Raw genomic sequence first — 20,455 nt, forward strand, 5'->3', positions numbered from 1 at the left:
GTAGAAGAACTAGATCTGCATCCTTGCCATATTCACCATCTCTCTAATAGTCAACTATTTTTTTTTGCGGTACACGGTCCTCTCACTGCTGTGGCCTCTCCCGTTGCGGAGCACAGGCTCCGGACGCCCAGGCTCAGCGGCCATGGCTCACGGGCACAGCCGCTCCGCTGCATGTGGGATCTTCTTGTACCCGGGCACGAACCCGCGTCCCCTGCACCGGCAGGCGGACTCTCAACCACTGCGCCACCAGGGAAGCCCCCTAGGTTCTTTTATTAACTTAACCTTTTTCTACCTCTCATTGAAATCTTGCTAACCACTGTTTATTAATATTCTTTCCATGTGCTTTTATTTTCACTATGATCATCCCTGAGTACTTCTGGGAAAATAGAATTTTGATGGCCCACAGATTTTTTTCAGAAAAAGCAACATTTAGATTCTTTGCAAGCTGTAAATGGAAATATGAATACCACTCTTCTTATATGAGAGCTTTAACATTTAAATCATTTTGTGCAATATTTGTGGAGACTGTAACAGTGTAAAGTTATTCTTCCTCCAAATGCTGCCTGATAGATTCTTGAAAAAGCATTGCTGTTAATAAATAACTTCTTATCTTGATATAACTTCAACATTTCTGTTCCCAAATGTGGGAATAATATATAGAAATACTTAAGTGACATCAAGATAAAATGCCAGATATATATATGTATATATATATATATATATATATATGTGTGTGTGTATATATATATATATATATATATATATATATATATATATATATATCATTACTGATGTAGAATCTTTGTTTAAAGAAAATAACTTCAATAGCAGAGGGAACTTTACCATTGCAGGCTTCAGGTAACCGCTATATTTCTCAGATTTCATGCTAAATCATAAAATGTGCCATATTGTGTCTGAAGCTATTTTTTCAACAGTCCATTTTCTTAAATGAACTAGCAAAGCAGTTAATACTGAGGAACATTTTGGCTCCCAAATTCTAAAGCCATTCTGATTATGCCTGGATGATCATGGGGACATCACTGGAACTACCAGAGGACTGGCTGAAATACCAGTGTTCTGGCCAGCTTATAAATTAGAAATTATACAGAATCCAATTTCATTTTTTTGTTAAGTAGTTCCTATGAGGCTTTTGGGATGTCAGTGTAAAGTCCTTTGATGTGTAACCTTTATCCATTAGATAGGGAACAATGCCAATCCCCGTCATAAATACTTTCACAATCTGACACTGAAAATCCACTGTAGGGCATAGGACCTGCAAAGAGGATATGAATCACACACATCCATCCACTCATTCAGACAATCCACAAATATTCATTTTTAAGTCTACTATATGCCAATAATGTACCGGGCTCGAAGATGCTAAACCGTGCTAAATGCTGAAACGGACATACTCAGTTCTGGCCCTCCTGGAACTTATGACCTACAGAAGTGCCTTCATTGTAAATGGTCAGGTCTCAGCCAATGCTATTATCATCAGCAGGTGACCAGATGATAGAGCTTGCTTTCTAAACCAGCTCCACACTCTTTGCTTTCAACATTTTTGCTTTCCTTCAAGGCACAGAATCCAGTGGTCAGTTTCTCCCAGTTAGTGAGGTTTGGGGAAAATGTACCCAGTGAACAATTCCTTGCAGCCTCACTCTTTCCTCACACTCCCCTCTGTGCTCTTGAGCTAAAGAGACCCGGATTCAAGTCACTTGCTCTAACCTTATTATTTTAAAATAGGGCTGCTCCTGCTTTGAGGATTTCCACTGGACCAACACAGTAGCAAAGCAGCACTGAATCAGAAGCAGGTAAATTTCAAAATGACAGCTCTAAAAATATCCACTCTCCTTTTCTTCTCCTCCTATCCCTTTGCTCTGAACACCTCTGCCCTGAGGCTTTGCCTTTACCCTCCTCTGATTACTGCTCCAAAAGGGTTTCCAAGAGCGGGGAGTATTTATGGTTTCATTTGCTCCCAAGTCCTTGGTGGAAAAGGATGCTTTCTTCCTGATTCTTACCAATTCCACACTCACATCGTTAACACAAAAATCATCATTTAAAAGAAAAATTTCCTCAGCTTCATATATCTTCTGGGCCAACACTGAAAGAATATTTTCCAAGAAACTATATCCTCTCTCCATTGCTTTTCTGAGTTTCACGTTCTTACCTCCAGTCTCATTTTCAACCCTTATTACGGGATGCATCACAAAAATAGAAGAAAGTTCTTTGTGCTTTCCCTGTACCAGCCAATTACTCTAATTTCGTCTATCTCTAACGAACAGAATGCAAAATCAACGCAAAGCCTGATTATGCGACCTCTTCCAAGGGAAAGGTCTGAGAGTTGTCTATTTACTGATGAAGCTCAGTGTGTATTAAGGGTTGACTGAAGCAATCATCAGGAATTTTCATCCCTTAAATTAGTATTTTCCACCAGATGCACATCTTTCATTTCGGATAATATAACTTTTAAGCTCAGGATACAACTGGACAAAAGAAAAGAAAAAAAGGGTAACCAACACAACATCTGCAGTAATAACACAGTAACAGCTATCATCCTTCCCTGAGGAATTCAGCCGACTTTATGGACACAATTTCGTACAAACTCATAAGAGAGCTAACAAAACCCAAAACCACTTCACAATAGCGTAGAGAGGTAAAGGTCAAAACTTATTACTGCCAGGCCCAGCAGACCATGGCACCTACCGGAAAGAGCACAGGACAGGATAACCTGGAAGCCTGTATTCCAGTTTCAGTTACTCCTGTAAGCATTAATAGGATCTGAGTGAACTCAGCCTGCCCTGCTTTTTCCTTTTATAAAAGCCTACATCACCCTCTCAGTAGAGTGAAACGCCACATCTGAAAAGTTGCAGATCTCTTTAGGAAAGAAACAAAACTCACGCTTTCCAACCAAAATGGAATAATTCAGTCAATGGAGACTTAATAAAAATCTGCCATAAAGCAACTGTTTACTTGAAATCTATCGTTTGTGGTATAATTTATTGGGGTAAGGAGTGTAAGGAAATCATAATTAGAGTTACCAATTATTCCAGAAATCAAGGTCATTGAGATCAGATTCCAACTTTGACCTTGACCCAGGCTTACAGAGATGTAACATGTCCCAATACCTCATATCCACCATACATGGGAGAAACAAGGTATGCAGACAGATCCTCTTATGTAGTGGTTTTAATACAGGGTCTCAGATTCGTTGCCATTCTTCGTATCCAGATGTGGCCATTTTCCCTTGAATTTAGGCAGGCTTTCCATGGCTTCAAACAATAGAGCAGGGGTCAGTAAATTATGGCTGGGGGGCCAAATCTAGCCATCTACCAGCTTTTATAAATGAAGCTTTATTGGAACACAGCCATGTTCCTTAGTATATGTATTGTTTCTGTCTGTTTTCACATCACAGCAGCAGAGCTAAGTAGTTGCAAAAGAGACAGTATGGCTTGTAAAGCCTAAAATATTGAGTGTCTGACACTTTATGGAAAAAGGTCCCCAATGCCTGCAATAGTATATAATGAAAGTGATGCTTTGTAACATCTAGAACTAGATCATAAAAGGTCATGCAGCTTTTGCATGATTCTCGTGGAATGCTTTGACTCTGGACACTCATTCTTGGGATACTCTATCGTGAATCCTAACTACCACGTTATAAGAAGTCCAAGCCACATGGGCAGCCATCTATAGGCACTCCAGGCAACAGTCCTTGTTGGGCCCAGTCTTCAAGTCATCCCATCTCAAGAGCCAGACATGGGAATTAAAATTATCTAGATGATTCCAGCTCCAGCCATTTGAATCCTCATGAGCTGACGTTTCAGATATCAGTCATGGAGTAGAGACAAGCCATCTCCTCTGTGTACTCTTTGAACTGCTGACCCACAGAATCTGAGCACATGTTAAAATTTTTGTTTGTTTCACCACTAAGTTTGGACTTCTTTATTATGTAGCAATAGACAACTAGAGCACTGTGTACACAGGAGATCTATATTTCACAGAGCACATACTTTTAGATGTGAATGTTGACTGCTCAATTTCTAAGAACGTACACACACATATAGGTACAAAATGTTTATGTATATGTAAATATTAGACCTATATAAACTAATCTATATTATCCATAAAATGAGGGGCCCTTGATAATGGCTAACATTTCTTTTCGGTATTTGTGTTCCAAGAACTGATAAATTCTTGCATTGTATGAATTTTCTCTTTTAACCCTCATAGCAACTCGCTGAGAGAAGTAATGTTATCTCTATTTTATAGATGAGAAAACTGAGGCAAAAACAGATAACATGTTCAAGAGAACTCAACAAGTAAATTTTAGAGTCAAGATTTGAACCCAAGTTCTCAAGTTTTAGATCGTTTACACATAGTCACCAAGCTATATACTGAGGAAGGGGATGAAAGCTGAAGCCATCACCTCATGCTCAAGAAGTTAGACCGAAACTTAGCAGGTATGGTTGAAAGAAGACAGGACTTGGAGTCGTAAGTCCAGAGCCTGAGTGATGAAATGAATTCTCCTCTCATCTAGATACAGGTTTGTTTTTAGAAAATGAAGAGAATCACTGCATATTTTGATTGTTAATTTCTGTACTTAATGATTACCAAAGAGTGGAAGTTTACCAGGGAGCTATTTGGCAATGACATAAAATATTGAGTCAAAATCAAACCTTTATTAAGTCTCCCTTGCATCAGAAATCTTTCCCACTCTTCATTTCTTTTTAAACCCTTTCCTGTCTACTCTTGGCCAAAGCTTGAAGTCTACCTTAACATTTGGAAATAAAATAATGAAATAGACATAACACAGCAATTCCAATGCCTATTGAAACAGAAGCTCTAAATAATTTTTCAGATAATTTAGGAAATTAAAAATATTTACATCATAGATGCAAAGACAGAAGTTATTTGTGTAATAAAATAAATGGTGAGACAAAAGGTTTCTGGTCAAGTAGATTTGTTTAAATATGAACACTAATCTGAGTTGTACCCCTGTGCTAAAACCCAGTGACAGGTTGCATACAGCTTCTAAAAGGATAGTTCAGTGCATTGGGTCAAATTCATGCCCTAAAATGTGGTATTATTAATAGTACTAGAAGATAGAGTGTGACTGTCTTCTGTGGGACATAGATGAAGACCCCAAGATAGACAATATCAAGGACAAGTTATGTAGAATAAGGTATTATCTCAGTCCTTGGAACATGTCATCCATCCAGGATAGAATAAGAAGTAGATTTATTATCAAGTACATGAAGCCAGAGACAGTAAGCAATGAGTGGTAGTTGGTTAAAATAGACAAGTTTTAGAAGTAGAGGCACAGATGTAGAAAACAAACTTAGGGTTACCAGGGGATTGTGGAGGGGAGGTTAAACTGGAAGATTGGGACTGAAATATACACACTACTCTACATAAAATGGATAACTAATAAGAACCTGCTCTTCTTATTAGCACAGGAAACTCCACTCAATACTCTGTAATGGGCTATTTGGAAACCACTCTAAAAAAAATAAAAGTGGGGCTTCCCTGGTGATGCAGTGGTTGAGAGTTCACCTGCCGAGGCAGGGGACACGGGTTTGTGCCACAGTCCGGGAAGATTCCACATGCCTCGGAGTGGCTGGGCCCGTGAGCCAAGGCCGCTGAGCCTGCGCGTCCAAAGAGTGTGCTCCACAACAGGAGAGGCCACAACAGTGAGAGGCCCACGTGCTGCAAAAAAAAAAAAAAAAAAAAAAGTGGGTATATGTATATGTATAACTGATTCACTTTGCTGTACACCTGAAACTAACAACACTGTAAATCAACTGTACTCCAATAAAAATTTTCTAAAAAATAGGTTTTAAGAACCATAGTCAGGGAGCAGTGTGGATTGGAAAGACCTGGCAAGAAATATTTCTGCATCCTCAGACAGTGCTCCCCAAGCTGGCTATTGCAAGGGTGAGCACTTGAGAGATCTTTGACCTAAGGAGGACGTGAGATTAACAATCTATCACAATGTGCATGAATTATTCTCCTCAGTGCTATCAGAAAACAGATGGCATCCTAGAGCAAGGGTCAGCAGATCTTTTCTGTAAAGGGTCAGATAGGAAATATTTTGGATTTTGTGTACCATACATCTCCGTTGCAACTGCCCATCTGCTGCTGTAGCACAGAAACCCCCATGCACAATACGTTAATGAATGGGTGCGGCTGTGTTCAAGCAAAACATTATGTACAAAACCAGGAGTCAAGCGAGATCTGATCAGTGGGCCAGAGTTTGCGGACCCCAGTTCTGGGTCAGTGTTCACAGCTGAATGAGTCATGAGGCCTTAAGTTCCAGGTCTCATTGTACTACTTTCTACCTGGGTGAACTTGGGTTCATCCTTTTATTTATATGGGACATTATATTCGTCAAGCTTCTCTAGAAAAACAGAACCAACAGCAGGTGTATACAATGTGCCCATATATATTGATAGATATAGATCTAGATATCGATATTAATACCTATATCTATATCCATATCTATATATAGATAGAGAAAGAGAGAGCGATTTTAAACAACTGGTTCACACAATAATAGAGCCTTGGTAAATTCAAAATCTGCAGGTTAGGCTATCTAGAGACTCTAGGAAGAGTTGCAGTTCAATTTCTGTAAGCCTTCTGGCAGAATTCCTTTTTGCAACAGGGAAGTCAGTCTTTGTTTTATTAAGAGCTTTAACTGATTGGATGAGGCCCACCCATATTATGGAGGATAATCTGCTTTACTCAAAGTCCACCACCAATTTAAATATGAATTTCATCCAAAAACACCGTCACAGGGACTACCCTGGTGGAACAGTGGTTAAGGATCCACCTGCCAATGCAGGGGACACGGGTTTGAGCCCTGGTCTGGGAAGATCCCACATGCCATGGAGCAAATAAGCCCATGCACCACAGCTACTGAGCCCATGCACCTAGAGCCTATGCTCTGCAACAAGAAGGCATTGCAATGAGAAGCCCGTGCACCACAATGAAGAGTAGACCTCGCTTGCTACAAATACAGAAAGCGCACGTGCAGCAACGAAGACCCAACGCAGCCAAAAATATACATAAATAAATAAATAATAAAAAATTTTAAAAAACACAAAAATGTCATCACAGAAATATCCAGAATAATATTTGACCAAATAACTGGGCATGGTGGTCCAGACAAATTGACATGGAAAATTTACCACCTAAGCCATAGTTTTGTCATCTTTTACTGAGAAATTTGACTTATCTGAACTATTTTCATACCTAGAAGATACTTTCTACAGTATCTGTAGAAACATGATTTGGCTCCAAAAACCATAAGCTAGAGCATTTCATTCCAGGTCCCTCCTCAAATATCCATGATAGGTAGAAATTTGACATCAGTAGTTCTTGAAATCTCCCCAGGTGATTATAATATGCAACCAGGGCTGAGAATCTGGAGATGTAGAGAGAATTTAAATTGAACTTTAGTTAAACAGTAAAACAAGCTCTGACTCTACTGGCTGGAGCTAGACAAGGGATATGCATTTAGTGGGATGAGAAGATAAAAAACACTAGGGAGTAAATCAAATGCTTTACACCTGTGCTTAGCTAATTGTTACTCAGGTAATTCAGACAATCTTACAGCACCTGAACCCTGAAATTCCTTAGTTCTGTTTAAAAAAATGTAACTCTTCAAGTAACTGAACTCTGAGAATCATGTAAATCATAAAGAAAAAGAAGAAATCTTATTTTCTGAGTTAGTTGATTTCATATATACTGTTTCACTTTCATGATATTAACTAGTTATCTTTCTTTCCATTTTATGTTTGAGGAAAGTAAGGCTTTAAAAATCTCAGTCATTTTCTCAAGGTCACTTGTTAAGTGTGTGGTAGGCAGCATAATGGCTCCTAAAAATACCCTCACCCTAATCCCTGGAACCTATTAATATGTTACCTTACATGGTGAAGAGGACTTTGCAGATATGACTGAAGTTATAGACCTTGAGATAGAAAGATTATCCTGAATTAACTCATGGAACAAATCTAATTCCATGAGTCCTTAAAAGCAGAAAACCATTCCCAACTTTAGAAAGTGAAAGAGAGAGATGTCCTAATAGAACCAGAATCAGAGTGATGCAACATTTTGGGTTTTGTAGGCGGAGAAAGGGGACTCTGAGTCAAGGACTACAAGTGACCACTGGAAGCAGATAAAGTCCAGGGAACAGAAACACCCCTAAGAGCCTCCAGAAAAGAATGTAGCTCTGCCAACACTTTTTTTTCTTTTTTAACCATCTATATTGGAGTATAATTGGTTTACAATGGTGTGTTAGTTTCTGCTTCATAACAAAGTCAATCAGCTATACATATACATATATCCCCACATCCTCTCCCTCTTGCATCTCGCTACCACCCTCCCTTCCCTATCCCACCCCTCTAGGTGGACACAAAGCACAGAGCTGATCTCCCTGTGCTTTGTGGCTACTTCCCACTAGCTATCTATTTTACGTTTGGTAGTGTATATATGTCCATGCCACTCTCTCACTTCATTGCAGATTACCCTTCCCCCTCCCTTTGTCCTCAAGTGTACTCTCTATGGCTGCATCTTTATTCCTGCCCTGCCCCTAGGTTCTTCATAACCATTTTTTTTATATTCCATATATATGTGTTAGCATATGGTATTTGTTTTTCCCTTTCTGACTTACTTCACTCTGTATGACACTGTCTCGGTCAACCCACCTCACTACAAATAACTCAATTTCATTTCTTTTTATGGCTCAGTAACATTCCATTGTATATATGGGCCACATTTTTTTTTTTTTTCAGTACGTGGGCTTCTCACTGTTGCGGCCTCTCCTGTTGTGGAGCACAGGCTCCGGACGTGCCGGCTCAGTAGCCATGGATTATGGGCCCAGCCACTCCGCAGCATGTGGGATCTTCCTGGAGCGGGGCAGGACCCGTGTCCCCTGCATTAGCAGGCAGACTCCCAACCACTGCGCCACCAGGGAATCCCAGTGCCACATCTTTATCCATTCGTCTGTCGATCCTGCCAACACTTTTACTTTACTCAATTGAGACCAATGTCAGACTTGTAAGGTAATAAATTTACCTTGTTTTGAGTCACTAAATTTTGGGTAATTTGTGTGAAAGCAATAAAAAACAAATACAGAGGTTCTACAAGAGCCAGGCTATATATTTATACTTCAGTATTTCTGAAATGAATTTAACATTGTGATTGATAGCAGCAGCAGCAGCTTCCATATGATCCCATCACACACCTGAGGAAAAGCAGCCTAATACAAAGCAGTGACAGCAGCAGGTCACTGCCCCACACTTGGAGTAGAGGGGGACTTGACCTACTGTAGCAGCAGCATAGCCTGAATGGGAACCCATCCTCCTGTGGCACTAGTCCCATCAACATTAGTCTAGTCTGCTAGCATCTGCTGAGCCAACAGGCCCCACATATACAAACCGTCCAACTCAGCAGTATTAAGTGAGCCAGGCTCAGGGTTTCCTGAAACTCATATCCAATGGCACTGGAAAGACCAGATATCACCTACAGTTATGAAAACATAAGAAAACAAAAACAGAACACTGGGAGCTTCAGAAAGAAAAGGGGAACAATGGAATGGGTGTAAACAAATGGGGTAAATATAAGAGACTATCATTAGCCTCTTGAGTTTCTTAAATACTATATGATGGTCAAAGCAAAAATTATAACATCATGTGATGTGGTTCTCAATGTAGAGAAAGGAAATACTACAGAAAGTCATACTTTAAAACTGGGGAATATTAAGAGACCTAAATGGAAGTAAAATTTTGAAACTTCACTTGAAGTAATAAAACACTGATTGCAGTAGGCTATGATAAGTTCCATATGTATACTGTAATGCCAAAAGCAACCACTAGGAAAACTATACACACAGTATACACACATGATTATAAATAAATAAATTAAAATGGGCTTATTAAAAAATGTTTAAGTAACCCACAAGAAGGCAAAATAAGAGAAACACAAGATTGAGAAACTAAGGTAAAAGACAAAACAAAAAATAAAATGGTAGACCTAATCTTTAACATAGCAATAATTACATTAACTGTAAATGATCTAAATAACCAAGTCAAAGACAGAGATTGGAAGAGTAGATTAAAAAATCACAAGCATGATCCAACTATATACTGTCTATAAGAAGCTTACTTTAAACATCATGATATAGGTGGTTCAGAGTAAAAGGATGAAAAAGATATATCATGTGAACGTTAATCAGAAAAAGCAGGAATGGCTAAATTAATATCAGATAAAGTAGATTTCAGAACAAAGGAAATTATTAGGGGCAAAGAGGGTCATTATGTAAAGATAACAGGAATAATCCACCTAGATGACCTAGTGATACTAAATGTGTGTGTACCAAACAACAGAACTTCAAAATACATGAAGCAAACACTGAAAAAGGTAGTAAAAGGAGAAAATTTTAAATCCACAATTATTATTTAAGACGTCAACACAGCAATTTATAGAACAACCAGACATAAAAATCAGCAAGGATATGGAAGAACTGAAAACATCATCAATCAACAGGACATAACTGACATTTAAAGAACACACTCAATAAGAGCAGAATACATATTCAAGTGTCTGTGGAACATTCACTCATATACCATATACTGGGCGATAAAAAAACATTAGCAGATTAAAAAGAATTAAAATCATAGAGAGTATGTTCTCTAGCCATAATGGAATCAGACTAGAAATCAATAACAGAAAGAGAACAGGAGAATGTTCAATCACATGAAAACTAAACATCACAATTGCAAATAACTCATGGGTAAAAAAGACGGCATCAAGGAAAAATTTTTTAATGCATAGAATAAAAGAAAATGGAAATATAACAGATCAAAGTTTGTGGAATGAAGTGAAAGCAATGCTGAAAGGGAAGTTTATAGCACTAAATTGGGAAAGAAAATATTTCAAAGCAATAATCTAATTTTCTATATTACAATAGTAAAAAAGGAATAGGAAAAAACACTAAACAAGCAGAAAGAAGGAAATAATAAAGATGAAACAGAAGTCTATGAAACTGAAAAAGGAAAATGGGGGGGGAATCAATGAAAGAAAAGGCTGGTTCTTGGAAATAAACAATTTAATCAATAAAGATCTAGCAAGACTGATAAAGGTAAAAAGAGAGATGGCACAAATCACAGCTATCAGAAATGAAACCAGGGATACCATGACATATCCTGCAGGTTAATAAGGGACAAGTTATTATGAACAAGTCTACACTATAAATTCAAAAATGTAGATGAAATGGGCCAATGCTTCTACACCCAAAACTACCAAAACTCAGCCAAGATGAAATAGATAATCTCAATTTTCCTGTAACCATTAGAAACACTGATTTTTCATTTAAAAACTCCCAAAAGAAATATTCAGGCTTAGATGTTTCACTTTTACCCAAGACTTAAAGAATTAAAACCAATTTTACATGTGACAAGAAATAGAAGTAGAGGGAACAGTTCCTAATTAATTTTATGAAGCCAGTATTACCTTGATACCAAAACCAGACAGGAATAGTATAGAAAGAAGAAAACTACAGACCAATATGTTTTATGAAATTGCCTGTAAAAATCCTCAGCCAGATATTAGCAAATTAAATCCAGAAATATATAAAAAGAATAATATACCATGACAGGTGGTATTTATTCCAGTTATGCAAAATTGGTTAAATATTTGAAAATCAAACAATGTAATCTACCATATCCAATAGATTAAGGGGGAAAAGTCATGTGATCCTATCCATTAATGCAGAGAAAGCATTTGACAAAATCCAATCCCATTCATGATTTGGCACATATATACAATGAAATATTACTCAGCCATAAAAAGAAACGAAATTGAGCTATTTGTAATGAGGTGGATAGACCTAGAGTCTGTCACACAGAGTGAAGTAAGTCAGAAAGAGAAAGACAAATACCGTATGCTAACACATATATATGGAATTTAAGAAAAAACAAATATCATGAAGAACCTAGGGGTAAAACAGGAATAAAGACACAGACCTACTTGTGAATGGACTTGAGGATATGGGGAGGGGAAAGGGTAAGCTGTGACAAAGCGAGAGAGAGGCATGGACATATATACACTACCAAACATAAGGTAGATAGCTAATGGGAAGCAGCCACATAGCACAGGGAGATCAGATCGGTGCTTTGTGACCGCCTGGAGGGATAGGATAGAGAGGGTGGGAGGGAGGGAGACTCAAGAGGGAAGGGATATGGGAACAGATGTATATGTATAAATGATTCACTTTGTTATAAAGCAGAAACTAACACACCATTGTGAAGCAATTATACTCCAATAAAGTTGTTAAAAATAATAATAAAATTAAAAAATTTTTAAAAAGAAGAAGAAAAAAAAAACTCCAAGCAAACTAGGAATGGAAAAGGAACATACTGAAACTCATAAAGAGGATCTACAAACAACCTATATCGACATTATATTTCACTGTGAAAGACTGAATGCTTTCTCTGTAACATCAGAAACAAGGCACCGATATCTGCTCTCATCACTTTTATTAAATATATTAATGGAGGTTCTACTAAGAAAATAAAGCAAAAATAAATAAATACATAAATTTAAAAGTTAAATTTTTAAAACGTTTATTTAAAAGATAAAAGGACTATTCCTACTACGTTGAATAGGAAGGAATATAGCCTACTGAATGTTGAATAGTAATATATCCTATTATATTGCCTAAGGAAAAGTAAAGCTGTCTGTATCTGAAGATGAGATGATAATCTAAATGGAGAAAATACCAAGGAATCCACAAAAAGCTTGAGAAATCATATTAGTTTGTAAATGTTTTAGAGTACAAGATCAACACAATTTTATCAAATTATATATTAATAACAAATGTGTAGAAGCTTAAATAAAAATATGTGATGCCATTTACAACGGACCTAAATAAATACTTAAATATAAGCCCAATAAGACATTTATAGGACCTCTATACTGCAAATTACAAAATGCTGATGAAGAAAAATTTAAAAGTCCCCCCAAAATAGGGAGACATACCTTGTTCATGGATTAGAAAACACAACATAATAAAGATATCAATTCTCCCCAACTTAAGAGGCTTAACATAATTACTCTTAAAATGCCCTCAAGGTTTTTGTGGATATAGACAAGCTTATTCTAAGATTTATATGGTAAGAAGAGGCTGAAGAATAGCTAAAACAATTTGTAAAGGAAGATTAAAACGGGAGGAATTAATCTACCCAATTTCAAGATTTTGCAGTCATCATGGAGGGTAGATACACAGATCAATGGAATGGAATAGAGAACCCAGAAATAGACTGACATAAATACATTTAACTTGTTTTTGACAGCAGAGCGAAAGCTATCAAGGAAGAATAGACTTTTCAAAAAATGGTACTGAAACAGTTGGACATCCCTCGACAAAAACAAACAAACAAAAAATGAACCTTAACCTAAACCTCCACACCTTACACAAAAATTAAATCAAAGTGGATCATAATCTTAAATGTAAAAGCAGGACATTTTTAGAAAAAAAAATAGGAGAAAATCTTTGGCATCTAGCACTAGGTGAATAATTCTTAGCCGAAAGTATGATCAATAAAAGCAAAAACTGATAAATTGGATCTCATCAAAATGAGTTAAAAATGCTTCATAGAAGATCATTTTAAGTGGATGAAAACTCAAATTACACAGTGGGAAAACATATTTGAAAATCCCATATGAGACAAATGACTTGTATCTATAATATAAAAAGAACTCTCCAAAAAACTTTAAAAAATCCAACTAGAAAATAGGCAGAACAAGACTGAATCAGGAAGAAATAGAAAATATGAATAGACCAATCACAAGCACTGAAATTGAAACTGTGATAAAAAATCTTCCAACAAACAAAAGCCCAGGACCAGATGGCTTCACAGGCAAATTCTATCAAGCATTTAGAGAAGAGCTAACACCTATCCTTCTGAAACTCTTCCAAAATATAGCAGAGGGAGGAACACTCCCAAACTCATTCTACGAGGCCACCATCACCTTGATACCCAAACCAGACAAGGATGTCACAAAGAAAGAAAACTACAGGCCAATATCACTGATGAACATAGATGCAAAAATCCTCAACAAAATACTAGCAAACAGAATCCAACAGCACATTAAAAGGATCATACACCATGATCAAGTGGGGTTTATTCCAGGAATGCAAGCATTCTTCAATATACGCAAATCAATCAACGTGATACACCATATTAACAAATTGAAGGAGAAAAACCATATGATCATCTCAATAGATGCAGAGAAAGCTTTCGACAAAATTCAACACCCATTTATGATAAAAACCCTGCAGAAAGTAGGCATAGAGGGAACTTTCCTCAACATAATAAAGGCCATATATGACAAACCCACAGCCAGCATCGTCCTCAATGGTGAAAAACTGAAACCATTTCCACTAAGATCAGGAACAAGACAAGGTTGCCCATTCTCACCACTCTTATTCAACCTAGTTTTGGAAGTTTTAGCCACAGCAATCAGAGAAGAAAAGGAAATAAAAGGAATCCAAATCGGAAAAGAAGAAGTAAAGCTGTCACTGTTTGCAGATGACATGATACTATACAAAGAGAATCCTAAAGATGCTACCAGAAAACTACTAGAGCTAATCAATGAATTTGGTCAAGTTGCAGGATACAAAATTAATGCACAGAAATCTCTGGCATTCCTATATACTAATGATGAAAAATCTGAAAGTGAAATCAAGGAAACACTCCCATTTACCATTGCAACCAAAAGAATAAAATATCTAGGAATAAACCTACCTAAGGAGACAAAAGACCTGTATGCAGAAAATTATAAGACACTGATGAAAGAAATTAAAGATGATACAAATAGATGGAGAGATGTACCATGTTCTTGGATTGGAAGAATCAACATTGTGAAAATGACTCTACTACCCAAAGCAATCTACAGATTCAATGCAATCCCTATCAAACTACCACTGGCATTTTTCACAGAACTAGACAAAAAATTTCACAATTTGTATGGAAACACAAAAGACCCCGAATAGCCAAAGCAATCTTGAGAACGAAAAATGGAGCTGGAGGAATCAGGCTCCCTGACTTCAGACTATACTACAAAGCTACAGTCATCAAGACAGTATGGTACTGGCACAAAAACAGAAAGATAGATCAATGGAACAGGATAGAAAGCCCAGAGTTAAACCCACGGACATATGGTCACCTTATCTTTGATAAAGGAGGCAGGAATGTACAGTGGAGAAAGGACAGTCTCTTCAATAAGTGGTGCTGGGAAAACTGGATAGGGACATGTAAAAGTATGAGATTAGATCACTCCCTAACACCATACACAAAAATAAGCTCAAAATGGATTAAAGACCTAAATGTAAGGCCAGACACTATCAAACTCTTAGAGGAAAACATAGGCAGAACACTCTATGACATAAATCACAGCAAGATCCTTTTTGACCCACCTCCTAGAGAAATGGAAATAAAGACAAAAATAAACACATGGGACCTAATGAAACTTAAAAGCTTTTGCACAGCAAAGGAAACCATAAACAAGACCAAAAGACAACCCTCAGAATGGGAGAAAATCTTTGCAAATGAAGCAACTGACAAAGGATTAATCTCCAAAATTTATAAGCAGCTCATGCAGCTCAATAACAAAAAAACAAACAACCCAATCCAAAAATGGGCAGAAGACCTAAATAGACATTTCTCCACAGAAGATATACAGACTGCCAACAAACACATGAAAGGATGCTCAACATCTTTACTCATTAGAGAAATGCAAATCAAAACTACAATGAGATATCATCTCACACCAGTCAGAATGGCCATCATCAAAAAATCTAGAAACAATAAATGCTGGAGAGGGTGTGGAAAAAAGGGAACACTCTTGCACTGCTGGTGGGAATGTGAATTGGTACAGCCGCTATGGAGAACGGTATGGAGGTTCCTTAAAAAACTAAAAATAGAACTACCATATGACCCAGCAATCCCACTACTGGGCATATACCCTGAGAAAACCATAATTCAAAAAGAGACATGTACCAAAATGTTCATAGCAGCCCTATTTACAATAGATCGGAGATGGAAACAACCTAAGTGTCCATCATCGGATGAATGGATAAAGAAGATGTGGCACATATATACAATGGAATATTACTCAGCCATAAAAAGAAATGAAATTGAGCTATTTGTAATGAGGTGGATAGACCTAGAGTCTGTCATACGGAGTGAAGTAAGTCAGAAAGAGAAAGACAAATACTGTATGCTAACACATATATATGGAATTTAAGAAAAAAATGTCATGAAGAACATAGGGGTAAGACAGGAATAAAGACACAGACCTACTAGAGAATGGACTTGAGGATATGGGGAGGGGGAAGGGTAAGCTGTGACAAAGTGAAAGAGCGGCATGGACATATTTACACTACCAAACGTAAGGTAGATAGCTAGTGGGAAGCAGCCGCATAGCACAGGGAGATCAGCTCGGTGCTTTGTGACCGCCTGGAGGGGTGGGATAGGGAGGGTGGGAGGGAGACGCAAAAGGGAGGGGATATGGAAACATATGTATATGTATAACTGATTAAATTTGTTATAAGGCAAAAAAATTAAAAAAAAATAAAATAAATAAACATTAAAAAAAAAAGAAAATAGGCAGAAGACAAGAACAGACACTTCATGGAAGAGAATATACACATGGCAAAGAAGCACATGAAAAGATGCTCAACATGATTAGCCATTGGGGAAATGCAAATTACAACCATAATGAGATATCAGAGAATAACTAAAATTAAAGTATCGTGACAACATCAAATGCTGGTGAGTACATTGAAAAATTATATCACATCACTGGTGGGAAAATAAAATGGTTTAGCCACTCTGAGAAACAGCTTGACAGTCTCTTTTAATCTTAAAATTAGATTCACCCTACAACGCAGTAATTGTACTCTTGAGCATTTATCCAAAAGAAACAAAAACTTAATTAAGTTCTCACAGAAACTTACACGTCAATGTTCATAGCAGTTTTATTTATAACAGCCAAAAACTGGCAACTACCCAAATGTCTTTCAATGGATGAATGTTGAAACAAATTGTGATAAAATCTTATGACTGAATACTACCGAGCAACAAAAAGGAACAAATTATTAATATATGCAAAAATTGAAATGAACTTCAAGGGAATGATGCCAAGGGAAAAATGTTTTAAAGCCAATCTCCGAAGATTAAGTAATTCATGATGATGTTTACACATTATTCTTAAAATAACAAAACTGTGGAGATGGAGAACAGATTAGAAGTTGCCAAGGGTTAGAGATGGGGGTAGATGGTACAGCGGGGGAACTTTGTGAGGTTTGTGTGGTCCCAGTACAAATAATACAGCAATCTTGGTTTTAATCCCTAAAGATGTTTAAAAGCAATTCCTAATAAGAGGTGTCTAGATATTTAGCAATGGCAGCAGATTAGAGGTATAGCTCCCCAACATGACAACTTCAAAACAGATGGTACTAATTCAATGCATATGTTAATTTTTAAAAGACCAGTCACAATACTTAAGTGGTATATATCTTAACGATACTAGTCTAAGGATCCAGCTATACCAGATGGACTAGCAGGATTTTCTGTACATTCAATCTTATTTAAGACAGTAAACCTTATAATAAGACAGTTAAAAAAAGAAAAAGAAAAAACAAACAAACCAACTACAGTTGGATATTCTCATAGGAAGATGAGGTGAAAATATGTAGCAGCGGTTCAAAAGCTTAAGCAGTGGCACCTAAATTTGGCTGCACATTAGAATCATCTGAAACACTTTTTAAAAACCCTCACACCAACATTTGGGCATCCTAAACCAATAAAATCATTTTAAATCTCCTCAGACGATGCCAATGTCTAGCCAGAAGTGAGAACCAGCGGACTAAGCAGAAGGGGATGTTTCTACAAAGATTTCTTAACAATAAGTCTTTTCACCCAATCAGATTTACACACTCACCCCGCTGCCGCAACTGGGTAAAGAAGGCTAGATGTTGTCCATACTTGCTTAGCTTTAATTAGCACTTGTGACTTGCCCAAAACCTAGATCATGTTTCCCCTAAATTTCATGTTATTCCCTAAGATTTTCAAATCCAGGGCTAAGGGGTTTGCCAGGATGAGATTTTAAGTGCTCACACAGGGGAAGTCCCTGGCAAACCAGGACAGAGGTCACTCTACACTGAAATGTAAAGCATCCTAAATAACCCTGCCACTGCCCCCAGATACTAGTCTGTGCCAACCAGTGGAGAAAAGGCATTCTCCATTACCACCACGGCAAATGCTGCTGTACTTGACTTGGCTACTCCCTAACTTTTCCAGGCAACACTCCCCTTCACCTGCTGGTGGACGCTTTGGCCAGCTGACAATGCAGATATTTTCGAACTTTAAGGTGAATAAAAATCATCTGGAGGGCCTGTTATAACAGAGATCACTGAGCCCCACCAGAGTTGCTGATTCCATAGGGCTGGGACAGGGCCCTAAAACTTGAATATATGACATATTATCAGGGGAAGCTGGTAAAGCTGGTCAGGTTGTTACCGAATGCAGGTTCGTGTGTCTAAAGCACAGTGAGGCCAAACAAACCTAAAGATTGGAGTCTGGAGCAGAGAAAGGTTTATTGCAGGATCGAGCAAGGAGAGGGGTGGCCCATGTTCCAAAACACCCTGAAATCTCCAAAGGATTTCAGCAAAGCATTTTTAAAGGTCAGGTGAGGGAGGGACGTCCCAGGGAATGTGATCATCTCATGCACAATCCTCTGATTGGTTGATGTTGAGGCCACAGGACAGGTAACATTATCCATCCTTAGGTGCCAGAAGGTCTGGGGGCTACGTGCTCATGATCATCAAGGAGTTCATTTCTTCCATTGGGTGGTGGTTTTTAGCATCTGAAAACTCCAGAAATATGCCTGAGATACTATTATCTGAGTACTTCAGAGAGGAACTACAGCAGAGGCTATGGGGGATGGGTGTGTCCTAGGAAGGCCCCATAGGGTACTGCTTGGTTACAAGGTGACCATACTTTGAGAACCACTGCTCTAGTGGCTTGGAATGTTAAGAAAGTAATGGAAGAATCCCTACCCAGATCTAGATTCTAGTATCGCCAGCTATTTTGGTGGGGGGAAGGGTAAGTTTGGTCCTTGCTTGGACTTCTTGTTCACTTATATCAAAGCCTATTTGAGGCAGTGCGCTCGGCAGTCCTGCAGATCTGCCTTTTGCTTCAACAGTGTTTGGAATGAACAGACCCAGGGACGCTCCTTGCTCCAGCCACCGACAACCGTCCAGCCTTTCTTCCTGTCGCAACCTTTGGAATCAGCTATCCTCAGCCTCCAGGACAGGCCAACACCGTTTTTTGAGCTTAGCTCCTTATCACTGATCAACCACGAGTTCCCAGGTTCGTCAGAATTATTCCATCGAGGTGGAGGCCGCCGTCCACCGCCTGTTAACATGCATCTGTGGACACTTACCTCTCTCTGAGCTTCTATTTCGACAGCAACAATGGGACTCTAGACAGTGGGGGCCACCTTTTTCGCCAACTGGTGAAGAGAAGTGTGAGGGCGCCCAGCGACTCTTGAAAATGCAAATAAAGTGCTACGTCCGCGCCCTCTTCCAGGATGCGCGGAAGCCTTCTCAAGATGAGTGGGGTAAAAGCCAGGACACTGTGCAAGCCGCCATTCTTAGGGAGAAGAACCTGAACCAGGCACTATCGGATCTGCGCGCCCTGGGTCCTGCCCGTGCAGACTCCCACCTCTGTGACTTCCTGGAGAGCCGCTTCCTGGAGGAGCAGGTGAAACTCATCAAGAAGATGGGCGACCACCTGACCAACCTCCGCAGGCTGGCTGGTCCACAGGCTGTGCTGGGCGAGTATCTCTTCAAAAGGCTCACCCTCGAGCCAAACAGGAGTCTCTGAAGTCCAGCGGCCACTGAGGAGCCCCTCTGGCGTCAAAGCTTCTGCCTGAAGCCCCGCTCTGCAGCCACTAGGCAGCTTTGTAACCGCCCTGGAGCCCTCTCCCAAGCCTTGGACCAAATGGAAACAATAACGCTTTTTGTAGAAGAAAAAAAAAAAGCCTATTTGAAACACAAACAGAATAAAGAGAAAGAAAGAAATATATATATATATATATATATATATATATATATATATATATATATATATATATTCATGTTCTTTTAACATATGAATTGCCCCAGTTTATCTGTGTGAAATAAGTTTGTTCCCGTTATTGGGCTAGTCCTCAAGCTTTGCTGCTCGTATTAATTACCTAAAGAGCTTTGAAGAAGAACATTGGTGTCTGGGTCCCAGCCCCAGAGATTTTGATTCAGTAGGTCTAGGGAGGAGCCTGGGCACATGGAGGTCTCAGAGTTCCCCAGGTGATTCTAATGTGCAGCAAATTTGTGAACCACCTTTTGGCTTCA

The 20,455-nt window shown here is 38.5% G+C and overlaps 1 protein-coding gene and 1 long non-coding RNA gene across 3 annotated transcripts in view; both read left to right on the top strand.

The window, feature by feature from the left end:
- LOC309797418 (uncharacterized protein) overlaps positions 1–20,455 on the top strand; it is a 262,284-nt gene that overhangs the window by 110,498 nt on the left and 131,331 nt on the right. The window lies entirely within an intron of this gene.
- Positions 1,696–19,353, top strand: LOC309797421. The gene is made up of 3 exons (XR_014292657.1): positions 1,696–1,811; positions 4,267–4,457; positions 19,267–19,353. It is a non-coding gene; the product is annotated as an uncharacterized lncRNA (long non-coding RNA).

The sequence above is a fragment of the Mesoplodon mirus genome, assembly GCF_964341445.2.
Source record: "Mesoplodon mirus genome assembly, contig: HAP1_SCAFFOLD_518, whole genome shotgun sequence".
Lineage (NCBI taxonomy): Eukaryota > Metazoa > Chordata > Mammalia > Artiodactyla > Ziphiidae > Mesoplodon > Mesoplodon mirus.